The 13,356-nt window shown below is 42.7% G+C and overlaps 1 pseudogene; it reads right to left on the reverse strand.

Annotated features, from left to right (window-relative positions):
* Positions 1-295: 295 nt before the first annotated feature.
* Positions 296-1,023, reverse strand: LOC112264148 (annotated as a pseudogene).
* Positions 1,024-13,356: the final 12,333 nt, after the last annotated feature.

Raw genomic sequence — 13,356 nt, forward strand, 5'->3', positions numbered from 1 at the left:
TGGTGTCTTTGGTGTACATTCCACTCCTTGTACTCCGTGTCATTGCAAAACATCTTTGGCATATGGCATGGCGTACAGGTACTGGAATGTTAGCTAAACAGACTGGTACCAAGGCTAGGTGCATGAACATTTTGGGGGAATCAAGTCCCCTCCTGCCCCCTGGCTGTTGCTGATAATTTAGCATTATCTTAGTTATTTTCTGGTGTGACTAGCAGAGATGGAAAAGGAAGCGAGAAATCCCACTCGTGCCCCACTTCCTTTTTTTTCCTATTTCAATGAGTTTAGACCAGCCCCAGCTGCTATTGCAGTGGTGTCCATGGGAGAGCCACCCCCTTAAGTCGACCATCACTGACCATGTTTTTATGTTTAAGGGAGTTGTATGCCAGCGGAGGGATGTTGTTGACCAGTACGAGCTGCAGAGGCTTCCTCCCCCTGCTGTACTGGCAGTGTATGTAGCGGAAGACGGCACGGTACATTGAACAGAGTTTTTGAACAGTGTATACCAGAGGGTTGACGGCTGAGGAGAGGTATCCACCCACACATACATGTTCAGCAGCCCTCCCATCACCCCAGGGTCACAGTCCATGGGGGTCGCACACCACCTTCAGTACGTTGCTGATGGACACCACATGACCACAAACAGGAAGAAGGCCATGCCCAGGACCTTGGGAGGCCTTCTGCTTGTTGCTGATTGACTGCATGGTGCGACACCCATACCGCAGGTCCACCCCTGCCCACCAACCCCCTCTTCCTACCCCTCCTGTGTTGTGGCTTAGTGAACGCCTGAAGAAAAGCTTCTCTGAGGAGAGCGAGGCCTGGGGAAAGAAGCTGAGGGTTAGGGTGGCGCTCCACTTGGGCCGGGGCACCAGGTGGTCCAGGCAGAGGGTAGCTTCAGTCTGCAGGGTGCTGATTGTGAGGAAGTAGCTGACCACCATGATGGTGAGGGGGACGAAGAGGCGAGGAAGGAGCACACCATGACAAACTGTTGTCCATCAGCAGGCAGCTGCCATGTTTGAACACCATCGCGGTTGTATGGATATACCACCACAGAAACACAGAGAAAAGAGAGAGGTTAGTTTAGTGTGTGTGTGTGTGTTCCAAAACCTGAGAAAAATCCATTCAGGAAGTTGTTTTTTGGGGGGGTTTTCTAGTCAATGCCATTACAGTATCTCAGTCTCATCGATGGGGCTGAAGTGGAGCAGGTTGAGAGCTTCAAGTTCCTTGGTGTCCACATCAACAAACTACACATTGTCCTAGCACACCAAGACAGTTGTGAAGAGGGCACGACGAATCCTTTTCACCCTCAGGAGACCTCAGGAGACTGAAAAGATTTGGCATGGGTTCTCAGATCCTCAGATCCTCAAAAAGTTATACAGCTGCACCATTGAGAGCATCCTTGAGAGCACCATTGAGAGCATCCTGACTGGGGGCCAAGCTTCCTACCATCCAGGACCTTTATACCAGGCGGTGTCAGAGGAAGGCCGTATCATACTGTGATCTCTGCTACCGCACGGCAAGTAGTACCGGAGTGCCAAGTCTAGGTCCAAAAGGCTTCTAAACAGAGTCTACCCTCCAAGCCATAAGACTCCTGAACATTTATCATGAGGTTGTAAGTAACAAGAACATTTCCCAGGACATAGACATTTGATATTAGCAGAAATCCTTAAGACATGTAGCTACCTAGCTAGGTAAACAACATGTAAGATCACACACGTCACATAACGAGCCAGTCAGCTAATGTTAGCTAGTTAAACAACAGTGAACATAGTGCTAAATCATGTCATTACTACCCTGCATGAATATGCTGGGAGCTAACCAACCATGTTCAATATTAGCTAGCTAACATTAGGCTCTGACTAGCAAAGCAAATGTCTCTGGGATACGAATAATAATGTCATACACGCAACATTAGGGATCCAGCCAGCTAACATTAGTTTAACAAGTTAGTACACTTTAACTTGAAATGTAACCACTTTCCGTCAAAATTAGAAACATCTAATATCTGAAAATGTAGCTAGCTAGACTATCTTACATCATCATGCACAATGGACGCGTTGCCCTTATTTGAAGATGTAATCCTGAGACGTGTTTTTTCCCATCTCTTTAGCCATCATACTCTAAATCCACTGATTTCAATTTTTTTAATGCAGCGTTCGACAGAATTAACACAGACTGACCAGGTCAAATAGACAGAAGCCTTCTATATGGCAGACCAATCCAAACTCCTCTCTCGGCATGTCCAGCCCACTCATTATCTCAGCCAATCATGGCTAGTGGGAAGGTAGCTGACTTTCTGGAGCTTAACCAACAAGGCTCATAATTTAAAATGTGTTTTCATATTTACAGATGTTATTTACATGTTATTAAAGCACATGAAAGTTAACATGTTCCAGAAGGCATTTCTGCCCAAAAAACTCATTTTGCTAAAAAATAAATAAAAACCTTTCAAATAAATCTCCTTTAAAGTTGCGACATACACCTAGTTTCCTGAAATGGGTCACAAATGGTTGCAGAGAGCTAATCTCTCAACTCTGCGAACATGTCCATTGTGTGGAAGTCTTAACAACTGCAGTCTTACATGGTACATTAATAGAATGTAATGGTGGCTTTGGGCTTTTATTAATGTAATGTTCTTTCCTCTGAACAGGGCCTGATTCATTTGCTTTAAAGGCAGCTTGCCCCATGCATGTCTTCTGCAATCAAACCCAGAATATCAACATCTTCAAACAACTGCAAAGCTCAGCTGGAGAAGGTCATGACCTTTTACTCCAGTTTGATCAAGACCTAGGGAGTAGGATGTTCCTTTCCTTTTTTAAATTTAAATTAGGGCAATTATGCTTGTGAAATTTCTGTGAATCATGCAGATTAGCAGTCCTTGATTTCCCAGGCTTACCTTTAGTTTGAATGTAACATGAGAGAAACAATAGAAGCCAAACTAACCGCACAAACCAAATTACACCACATCCTTGTTCTAGTGAAAGGAGTTACAGAAAATGAACAATTTGTTGTTTTCCTCTAGAGCCCATTTTGTATTAGACAAAATGTTAATTTTACCACTCAAACTTCTCCGGATTGCAATACTTGTTTTTTATTGCAAGAGCCGGACTGTAAAAACACAACATAAACAAAACACATCTAGTTGTTTCAACTAAATATGATTAAGTAACTGATTCTACAGTCTTTTTATTGTTTACTTAACTTTTAATTCAAAGTGTAACCTGAACTTAAAATGTTTAGTTGGACCAAACTTAACTCCCACATGAGAAATCATCATTGAAACTCAGAATAAAGTAAAGCGCAGAGAGAGAGAAACTGCTTTTTTCCTTATGAAAGCAGTGCCTGATGAGACCCTTAAAAATGGATTGACTGTTTACCTTTCAATATACCACAACAGTTCAGGCCCAATAAACTATTTTGTGTTGGCATGGTGGAATGTTCCGAAATCCACTTCAGAGAACTGAGTCGAAATGATGCACCTCAGGGCTCCCTGGAAATGCCACCATAACTTACAAATCAAAGTGTAAGCAGTTCTGAACTGAGAGTTGTTAGTTTCTGACAACATATTGGTCCTCCCTTTTTGATTTGTTGTACAGTTCGACAATTAATCTCAACGATACAACTAAGATTACAACAGCGTGTTTAAAAGTTTGAATTAAATCTACCACATGAAATAAAACCCCATCAGTTTAGACTGAGATCAGTGCAGACTCAACGTAGGGACACAACTCAAAACTTCCCACAAAGCTATTATTAACACATATGAATCCCAGAATGTCTCAGACAAGGCAGGGCGATCAAAGATATGTTAACTTTAGCCTTAAAATATATTTTATATTCAATAATTATGAACAAGACAACAGATAATTTAATTTATAAAGTCCCTGATATCCCTCCCTCTAAGTAAAACTTGACTCTTAGAGTTTTTTGATAGGCATGCTTGTGAGACATAAAGAAGATTAAAGCCCTTGGAGTTGGCTCTGATGATGTGTGAATTCATTCCAATTTCATGCAGTTTAATTAAGCTTCATTGTCAGGGTCTGTGAAGTCTGCATCATGCCCTAGCTGCTGCAGAAGAAAGTGTATGACATTTCAAAATCTGCTAAGCAGAGTGAATGGTGTCAAAATGTTGAAGAGAGACAATGAAACATGTAGAGGAGAGACAGTAGGTCTACTGTTGTACATCTACAGTGTGTCCTATCAATTTATATCTAATTCTCACAATAATCCAGTTTGCAACAATGGACCAAGAGCATTTTCAAATCCTCTTTCCAGACCAATCACCTCTCCTTTTCAGCACCAACATCACACCTTCGCTCTTAAACCATAACCTGATATTAAAGATGAATATCACAAAGAGCACATAGATATTGTCCCATTCCTTGGCACTTAAAAAAAATAAAAATAAAATAGAGTATAGATCATGTCGTGGAAATGTCCTGTATTTACCAAATCATGAGAGCAAACCACACACAAGTCAGAGTTATCATAAAGTCCATCTTTAATTATCTTTAATTATATGAGCTCCATCACCCTGTGACTCTCAGATCAATTCAGTGTCTATAAATGAATTCTCTGAGAGTCCCTTACACATTGCAACTGAGATCCTTTATAGCAAAGACACACATAGCCAGACAGCATTGGCCATAATTTATCGTTCAGCTTTGTCTCCTAAACTGTTCTTTTCTCAAACTCAGAACCACAAAACAAATCCTCATATCAACAGGCATATATCAAATCCACCCCTCCTTTGCAAGATCACAGAGACACATTGACTGGCACACAGACATTGTGGAGCCAAGAGATACCCGCTTGACCTCTCCCCTCTCTGCGGCCCAAGTAACTTAGTCCTGACAGAGAACAGATGACTGCAACCCGGCCACAGTATTATACAAAAATAAACATTCTGATGAGAAGTAACTTACAAACATATGATGAATATAAAACATCTTACCTATGTTACTAACTAATTCTGATTATTCCCCAACAATCAACAAGCTCTGTGTGGTAATCTCATATTGCCATTTATCATCTACAGTCTATCGGATCATTATTCCTGTCAATACACTGACTGCTCATGAAGGAAAGAATTGGAAACACCATTTTGTGCAATATTGGCAGTATTCTCAGGCTCTTTGGCAGCCTTTATTGCAGCATTGCATTAGTGGAAACCAAGACCGTTCGCAGGGCAGGCCTAGTTGTAGCTAAACTCTGCAAAAAAAGAAACATCCCTTTTTCAGGGCCCTGTCTTTCAAAGATAATTTGTAAAAATCCAAATAACTTCACAGATCTTCATTTTAAAGGGTTTAAACATGGTTTCCCATGCCTGTTCAATGAACCAAAAACAACTCATGAACATGCACCTGTGGAACGGTCAGTAAGACACTAACAGCTTAAGGACGGTAGGCAATTAAGGTCACAGTTATGAAAACTTAGGACAATAAAGAGGCATTTCCACTGACTATGAAAAACACCAAAAGAAAGATGGCCAGGGTCCCTGCTCATCTGTGTGAACGTGCCTTAGGCATGCTTCAAGGAGGCATGAGGACTGCAGATGTGGCCAGGGCAATGAATTGCAATGTTCGTACTGGGAGACGCCTAAGACAGCACTACAGGGAGACAGGACGGACAGCTGATTGTCCTCACAGTGGCAGACCACGTGTAACAACACCTGCACAGGATCTGCACATCCGAACATCACTCCTGCGGGACAGGTACAGGATGGCAACAACAACTGCCCGAGTTACACCAGGAATGCACAATCTCTCCATCAGTGCTCAGATTGTCCACAATATGCTGAGAGAGGCTGGACTGAGGGCTTGTAGGCCTGTTTTAAGACAGGTCACTGACGAATCACAGTTTTTTCTCACCAGGGGTGATGGTCGGATTCGCATTTATCATAGATGGAATGAGCCGAAGCCTGCACTCTGGAGCGGGATCAATTTGGAGGTGGAGGGTCCATCATGGTCTTGGGCGGTGTGTCACAGCATCACCGGACTGGGCTTGTCATTGCAGGCAATCTCAACGCTGTGCATGACAGGGAAGACATCCTCCTCCCTCCTGTGGTACCCTTCCTGCAGGCTCATCCTGACATGACCCTCCAGCATGACAATGCCACCAGCCATACTGCTCGTTCTGTGCGTGATTCCCTGCAAGACAGGAATGTCAGTGTTCTGCCATGGACAGCGAAGAGCCCGGATCTCAATCCCACTGAGCATGTATGGGACATGTTGGATTGGAGGGTGAGTGCTAGGGCCATTCCCCCCCCAGAAATGTCCGGGAACTTGCCTTGGTGGAAGAGTGGGGTAACAGCTCACAGCAAAGACTGGCAAATCCAGTGCAGTCCATGAGGATATGCACTGCAGTACTTAATGCAGCTGTTGGCCACACCAGAAACTGACTTACTTTTGATTTTAACTCTCCCCCCCTTTTCAGGGACACATTAGTATATTTCTGTTAGTCACATGTCTGTGGAACTTGTTCAGTTTGTCTCAGTTGTTGAATCTTATGTTCGTACAAATATTTTTTACACACGTTAAGTTTGCTGAATGTAAACGCAGTTGACAGTGAGAAGAGTTTAGATACAAAACATATACAAAAGTATGTGGACACCCCTTCAAATTAGTGGATTCAGCCACATCTGTTGCACATAGGTGTATACATTTGAGCACATAGCCATTTAATGTTTAATAGATAAACATTGACAGGTGAATTTCCATACTGAAACGTTCAGTGATTTTCACCGTGGCACCATCATAGAATGCCACCTTTCCAACCTTTCCAACAAGTCAATTCATCAAATGTCTGCCCTTCCAGAACTGCCCTGGTCAACTGTAAGTGATGTTATTGTGAAGTGGAAATATTCTAGGAGCTAATGGTAGGCCACATTAGCTCACAGAACAGAGTGCTGAAGTGTGTAGCGCATAAAAATCGTCTGTCCTCGGTTGCAACACACACTACAGAGTTCCAAACTGCCTCTTGAAGCAACGTCCACACAAGAACAGTTCGTCGGAAGCTTCATGAAATGGGTGTCCATGGCAGAGCATCCACACACAAGCCTAAGATCACAATGCATAATGCCAAACATCGGCTGGAGTGGTGTAAAAGTGGCTGCCATTGGACTCTGGAGAAGTGGATGCGAGTTCTCTGGAGTGATGAATCACGCTTCATCATCTGGAAATCCGACGGACTAATCTGGGTTTGGCGGATGCAAGGAGAACTCTACCTGCCCCAATGCAAAGTGCAAACTATAAAGTTTGTTGGAGGAGTAATAATGGACTGGGACTGTTTTTCATGGTTCAGGCTAGGCCCCTGAGTTCCAGTGAAGGGAAATCTTAACACTACCACATACAATGACATTCTAGACAATTCTGTGCATCCAACTTTATGGCAACAGTTTGGGGAAGGCCATTTCCTGTTTCAGCATGATAATGCCCCCGCACACAACGCGAGGTCCATACAGAAATAGTTTGTTAAGATGATTTTGGAACGACATAGTCGACGAGCAGGTGTCATGTAGTGTATGTTCGAATCGTGTCAGGGACCATTGGCATTTTAGCTAAACATCACCCTTTTACTAACCTTAGCCCAATTCTCCTAACCTTAACCCAATTCTCCTAACATGCTACGTTCATTTTCCTAATCTACTCCTTAAAATTCTCCTAACCTGCTACGAAAGGTCACTTTTGCTAGTCAAAACCGTCAGATCTGCTCAGAGAACAGTCTTGGTTTCCACTAATGCGATACAGCAGCTGTTTTAGGCTACTAACTGCTGCAGAGATAACAGATAAAGGTCAGGCCTAATGGCTACTAGAGAGTAAGCCTCTTGTCATGTGCGGTTGAGGTGACTGAGGTAAAGGGCGTGTGTGTGTGTCAGGGGAGTAGAGGCTTTATCAGGAGGTGTTTAATGGGATTGTCAGGTATGTCGCCTGGGCTACAGGGAGGGGGTGGTGAATTTTTAAGATACCACCACACTCAGGTTGAACAACCAAGCCATTACTGCCTGCAACTCAGCCCACAATGGCTCTACTTTATTACTGTGCCATATAGTAATCTGCTATATGACAGTTTCTGTATGCTAGTGGATCCAGAATGTGGATGTTGCAAGAGAAATATCAAGTTAACTGTCAAAATGAGAAATGGAAACCAGTTGAGAAGCAGACACACATACATGAATATGTTTCTGAAATACAGAATATATTCCATACTTGCCTCTGCCTTATAAAAACAAGACAAGAGAAGGGATTGACACTACATAAGGGTAATGGGACGAAGCAGATACAATACAGCAATATGTTATTGTATTCCTTTTGTAACTAAAAATAAACAAAGGTAATTCCATGCTCAAGGCTGATCTGATCAAATGTAGACCCGCGTTATAGGGAGCTTGACATTTAAAGTTAATTTCCAATTGAGCCGACATATGCAAAGTTTAACGTGAATACATTCTCTGTGAAACATGGGAACATTGCCTTTGAAGATGCATAGCCAACAAAGCGTGAATGCAGCTCAAATCTCCCAGCTGATATTTACAACAGAGTGGACTATCGGTTGGTATGAACTGTTTAACCAGGGAGTTGAATGACATTAAAAGGTATGAAACCAAGGCCTCGGTACCATGCTTGCCTTAAACAGTAGGTGATCCAGAGGCTGCCAGCCATATGTTCAGTGATGTGCAGTGAGGATGGGGGCTGGGTAGGCACTGGTTATTATCAAAGCCAGATTTACTTACAAATAAACCTTGACGAAGACCAAGTTACCCATACTGTCACAGCCTACGCTGGACGAAGACCAAGGTGAACGTACATTTTTCTTTTAAAATGTCAACCACGCCGCTTACAGTGCATTAGTGCCACAAACAAAGTGAACTACCCACAAAGACAGGTGGGAAAAAGGGCTGCCTAAGTAGGTTCCCAATCAGAGACAACGATAGACAGCTGTCCCTGATTGAGAACCATACCCGGCCAAAACAAAGAAATACAAAACATAGAAAATAGAACATAGAATGCCCACCCCACATCACACCCTGACCTAACCAAATAGAGAAATAAAACAGCTCTCTAAGGTCAGGGCGTGACACATACAACATAGGCTATTAACCAAAATTGACAAAAAAAAAACAAAACATTTTGCCAAGATACACAAGTGATAGCTTCCGATGATAACATATTTCATATTACCTGACAAAATGACTCACTGCTCAACTCAGCTCAGCCATAGACCAATGTAGCATCCACAGTTACAACTGATAGGTGGCACTAAAAGACCAATATTTGGACACATTTCATCTAAATAATTCATACTCCATAGCCTTTCACAATGGATTTACAATTCTTCCAATGCACTGCACGCGGCGTGTGAAAAAACACAAATACATTATAATAATATTAATATTATTATGTGAAATATTATTACACACAGTTAAATAATAAGTAAGATTCTAACAAAATGTCCATATTAACAATCAAAATGACAGAAAAATGCATCAAATGCATTCAAAAGTAATGTTAACCTGCAATTTTTGGGCCCTTGTTGTAAAATAAGTCCACTTGTCTGTCCTTCAGGTTGAAGTTGAACCTCTCAGTGACGCATTGTAGAAATCACAGCAGAACCCCATGTCCACTCTTATATTCTGCATGCACACAGCAGGCCCACGGTTGTGTGGGAGACACATCCCCAAGGCCTCCTTCAGTTCCAATTTCACACAGACACAAAACGTCACACACACACACAAACAGCAGATGGTAGCACAGTTCTCCCACACAACACACAGGCAGCTCCATCCTTTAGGGAATTCAGCCGGTCAGTGAGCAGAATTTTCCCGTGCGCCCCATGCAGCCTCACACATATAATGGTTTTAGTGTAGTTTGTCGCATCCATCTTGTATATTGAACAAAAATATTAACACAACATGCAACAATTTCAAAGATGTTACTGAGTTACAATTCATATAATGAAATCAGTCAATTTAAATATATTCATTTCACATGACTGGGCAGGGGTGCAGCCGTGGGTGGGTCGATTGGGAGCCAGGCCCAGCCAATCAGAATGAGTTTTTCTGCACAAAAGGGCTTGTGGAGGTCCTGGGCAGGCGTAGTTACATGTGGTCTGTGGGAGTGAGGCCAAATTCTCTAAAACTACGTTGGAGACAGCTTATGGTAGAGAAATTATCATTCAATTATTTGGCAACAGCTCTGGTGGACATTCCTGGAGTCTGCATGCTAATTGCACACTCCCTCAAAATTTAAGACATCTGTGGCATTGTGTTGTGTGACAAAACTGGACATTTTAAAGTGTAATTTTATTGTTCCACGTACAAGGTGCACCTGTGTAATGATCATGCTGCAGGTTCTTGATATGCCACACCTGTCAGGTGGATGGATTATTTTGGCAAAGGAGAAATGCTCACTAATAGGGATGTAAACACATTTGTGAATTAAGCTTTTTGGTTGAATGGAAAATGTCTGCGATTTATTATTTCAGCTCATGAAACATGGGACCAACAATTTACATGCTGTGTTTATATTTTTGTTCAGTATAGAAGCCAAAGCTCTGGCTTGCATTGAGTAGCGGGAGAAAAAACATTCCTACTACATCCACAAGGCAAAAGTAAATGTCCAAGATGTGTAAAAGTCCAGGTAAAAAAAGTATTAATTGGTAATGATGTTTCAGACAAGTGGACAGTCCAGTACTCACAGTTCGCCTGCCAAATAGCTAGTAGTGAGGGAGTGGTGGTTGCCTTGCCTGTCATGAATAAAGTCACGTAGATCTCCGGTTCTGTATGTTAACTCTGTTTGGTCTTAACTTTCAGTATAGTTGACGTTCTACTCTTCGAACCCTCCAAACGGCATGTTACATTATTTCAATGTTTTGAGGTACAGTATAGTGTCCATTTGTTTGGTTGTATTTGCTAGCTAGCTAGCTAGCTAGCTTTGTTCAGTTCAAGGGTTGCAAATCCCAAATTATGTAGAGACCCAAATGTGCAGTTTACCCCAGGCAATACCCACACCATATGTTTAGGCAATTCGCATGTGCAAAATATGAAATTGTCTCATTGCAACGACTGAAGCTAGGCAAAGCAGCAGAGCTATGCTGACCCTGTCCATGAACTGTGACTGGAGTCAGGAACGGCCGCACACGTCAACAATTCGAATGCATGGAAAGAAAGGCATGAATAGCCTAGTGCCTTTATTGAACATTTGATGCAGTTTTAGCAAATTCTTCTATTTTTTTGCATAAAAAAACATTAGATAACAAAAAACTATTTAACATTTTATATAACAGGACATTTTGTTGTTGATTATCAAAGGGTAAGCACTGCCTACCTTGACTGCAAGTCACTGCATGTGTTACAGTGTAACTCAATTCTCAGAACATTTGTTGTAGACAAATCAAACACACCCACTAACAAAACCCATCTATTGGTGAGAACTCAACTGAAAAGATCTTGAACCTGACATGCTCCACTGAAGGGATACGATTTGGAATTAAATTCTGGATTTCTGGGTACTGTATGTCTTTGTGTGCATGTGTGTTTCTGTGTCTATGTTTGTGTGCTGTTTCTTTGTTGCTTTCACTGATGCCTTGCCTGTCAGGGGACTGAGGGTAAGAGATTAGGGATAACCCTTGAGGATGTGTTTGTGCTAGCGTAGCTTGATTTGATTGTTTCATGTAGCGTAGTGCGATTGCCCTACCAGCCACAAGTCAAAATCAGACAATTCAATTTGAGCTCAGAACTTTAGTGAGTCGTATGAGATGCTGTCTCATTCGGAGGAGTCGTTGAGAGTTTGTCAGTCTGAGACAATGAACTACAAAGGACCAGTAGGATGATGCAGCTGCTTCTGTGTGTGTGTGTGTGTGTGTGTGTGTGTGTTTGCATTTGTCTGTGTTTATGTGCATGCATGTTTTCCTCTCATAGGAGTTTAATGTCAGCCTTCAAAATGGTATCATCCAAAGCTCTCTGTGAATATGCTTCCTGCATGACGACAGAGGATTAGAGGATTTTACTGACTTATCCCCAGCCTATTCATTTACTTCATTGTAGAACTGATCTGTTCTCAATTCATGCAGAAATGCCACACACCTTTTTAATTCTGGTGCATGGCATGTTGGTGCCATGGAATCTTGTGAAAGGTCACAACCACCCCATGTGTCATCACGGTGAATGTATTATAAAGATTATTCCATGGTGAGATGGTATGAGTTAGTCCTCTGATCCGGAAAGCCTGCCAGATAGTGAAAAACAAAAGATGAATAACATAATGATAGGATAGCTGACATTTTGGCGCTCTAAAATCTGACATCTATTACCTGTGAGCTATTCAGTCTCAGCTGATCTTGTCTTGTTTCATCAGCGTGACGGAAGTTGCAATAGATCACATCTTACCTGGATAGAGGGAAGAAGGGGAAAGGGATTCTGCGATGCACATAAACTCAGCAAAATAACTAACATCCCATTTTCAGGACCCTGTCTTTCAAAGATAATTTGTAAAAATCCAAATAACTTCACAGATCTTCAATGTAAACGGTTTTAACACTGTTTCCCATGCTTGTTCAATGATCCATAAACAATTACTGAACATGCACCTGTGGAACGGTCATTAAGACCAGCTTACAGCTTACACAGTAGGCAATTAACGTCACTGTTATGAAAATTTAGGACACGAAAGAGACCTTTCTACTGATTCTGAAAAATACCAAAAGAAAGATGCCCATGGTCCCTGCTCATCTGCGTGAACATGCCTTAGGCATGCTGCAAGGAGGCATGAGGGCTGCAGATGTGGCCAGGACAATAAATTGCAACGTCAGTACTGTGAGACACCTAGGACAGCGCTGCATGGAAACAGGAAGGACAGCTGATCATCCTCGCAGTGGCAGACCACGTGTTACAACACCTGCACGGGATCAGTACATCCGAACATCACACCTGCGGGACAGGTACAGGATGGCAACAACAACTGCCCGAGTTACACCAAGAACGCACAATTCCTCCATCAGTTCTCAGACTGTCCACAATAGGCTGAGAGAGGCTGGACTGAGGGCTTGTAGGCCTGTTTTAAGGCAGGTCCTCACCAGATATCACCGGCAACAACGTCACCTATGGGCACAAACCCACCGTCACTGGACCAGACAGGACTGGCAAAAAGTGCTCTCACGGTTTTGTCTCACCAGGGATGATGGTCGGATTCGCGTTTATCGTCGAAGGAATGAGCGTTACACCGAGGCCTGTACTCTAGAGCGGGATCGATTTGGAGGTGGAGGGTCCGTCATGGTCTGGGGCGGTGTGTCACAGCATCATCAGACCGAGCTTGTTGTCAACGCTGTGCGTCACAGGGAAGACATCCTCCTCCCTCATGTGAT

The sequence above is a fragment of the Oncorhynchus tshawytscha genome, linkage group LG12 (assembly GCF_018296145.1).
Source record: "Oncorhynchus tshawytscha isolate Ot180627B linkage group LG12, Otsh_v2.0, whole genome shotgun sequence".
Taxonomy (NCBI): domain Eukaryota; kingdom Metazoa; phylum Chordata; class Actinopteri; order Salmoniformes; family Salmonidae; genus Oncorhynchus; species Oncorhynchus tshawytscha.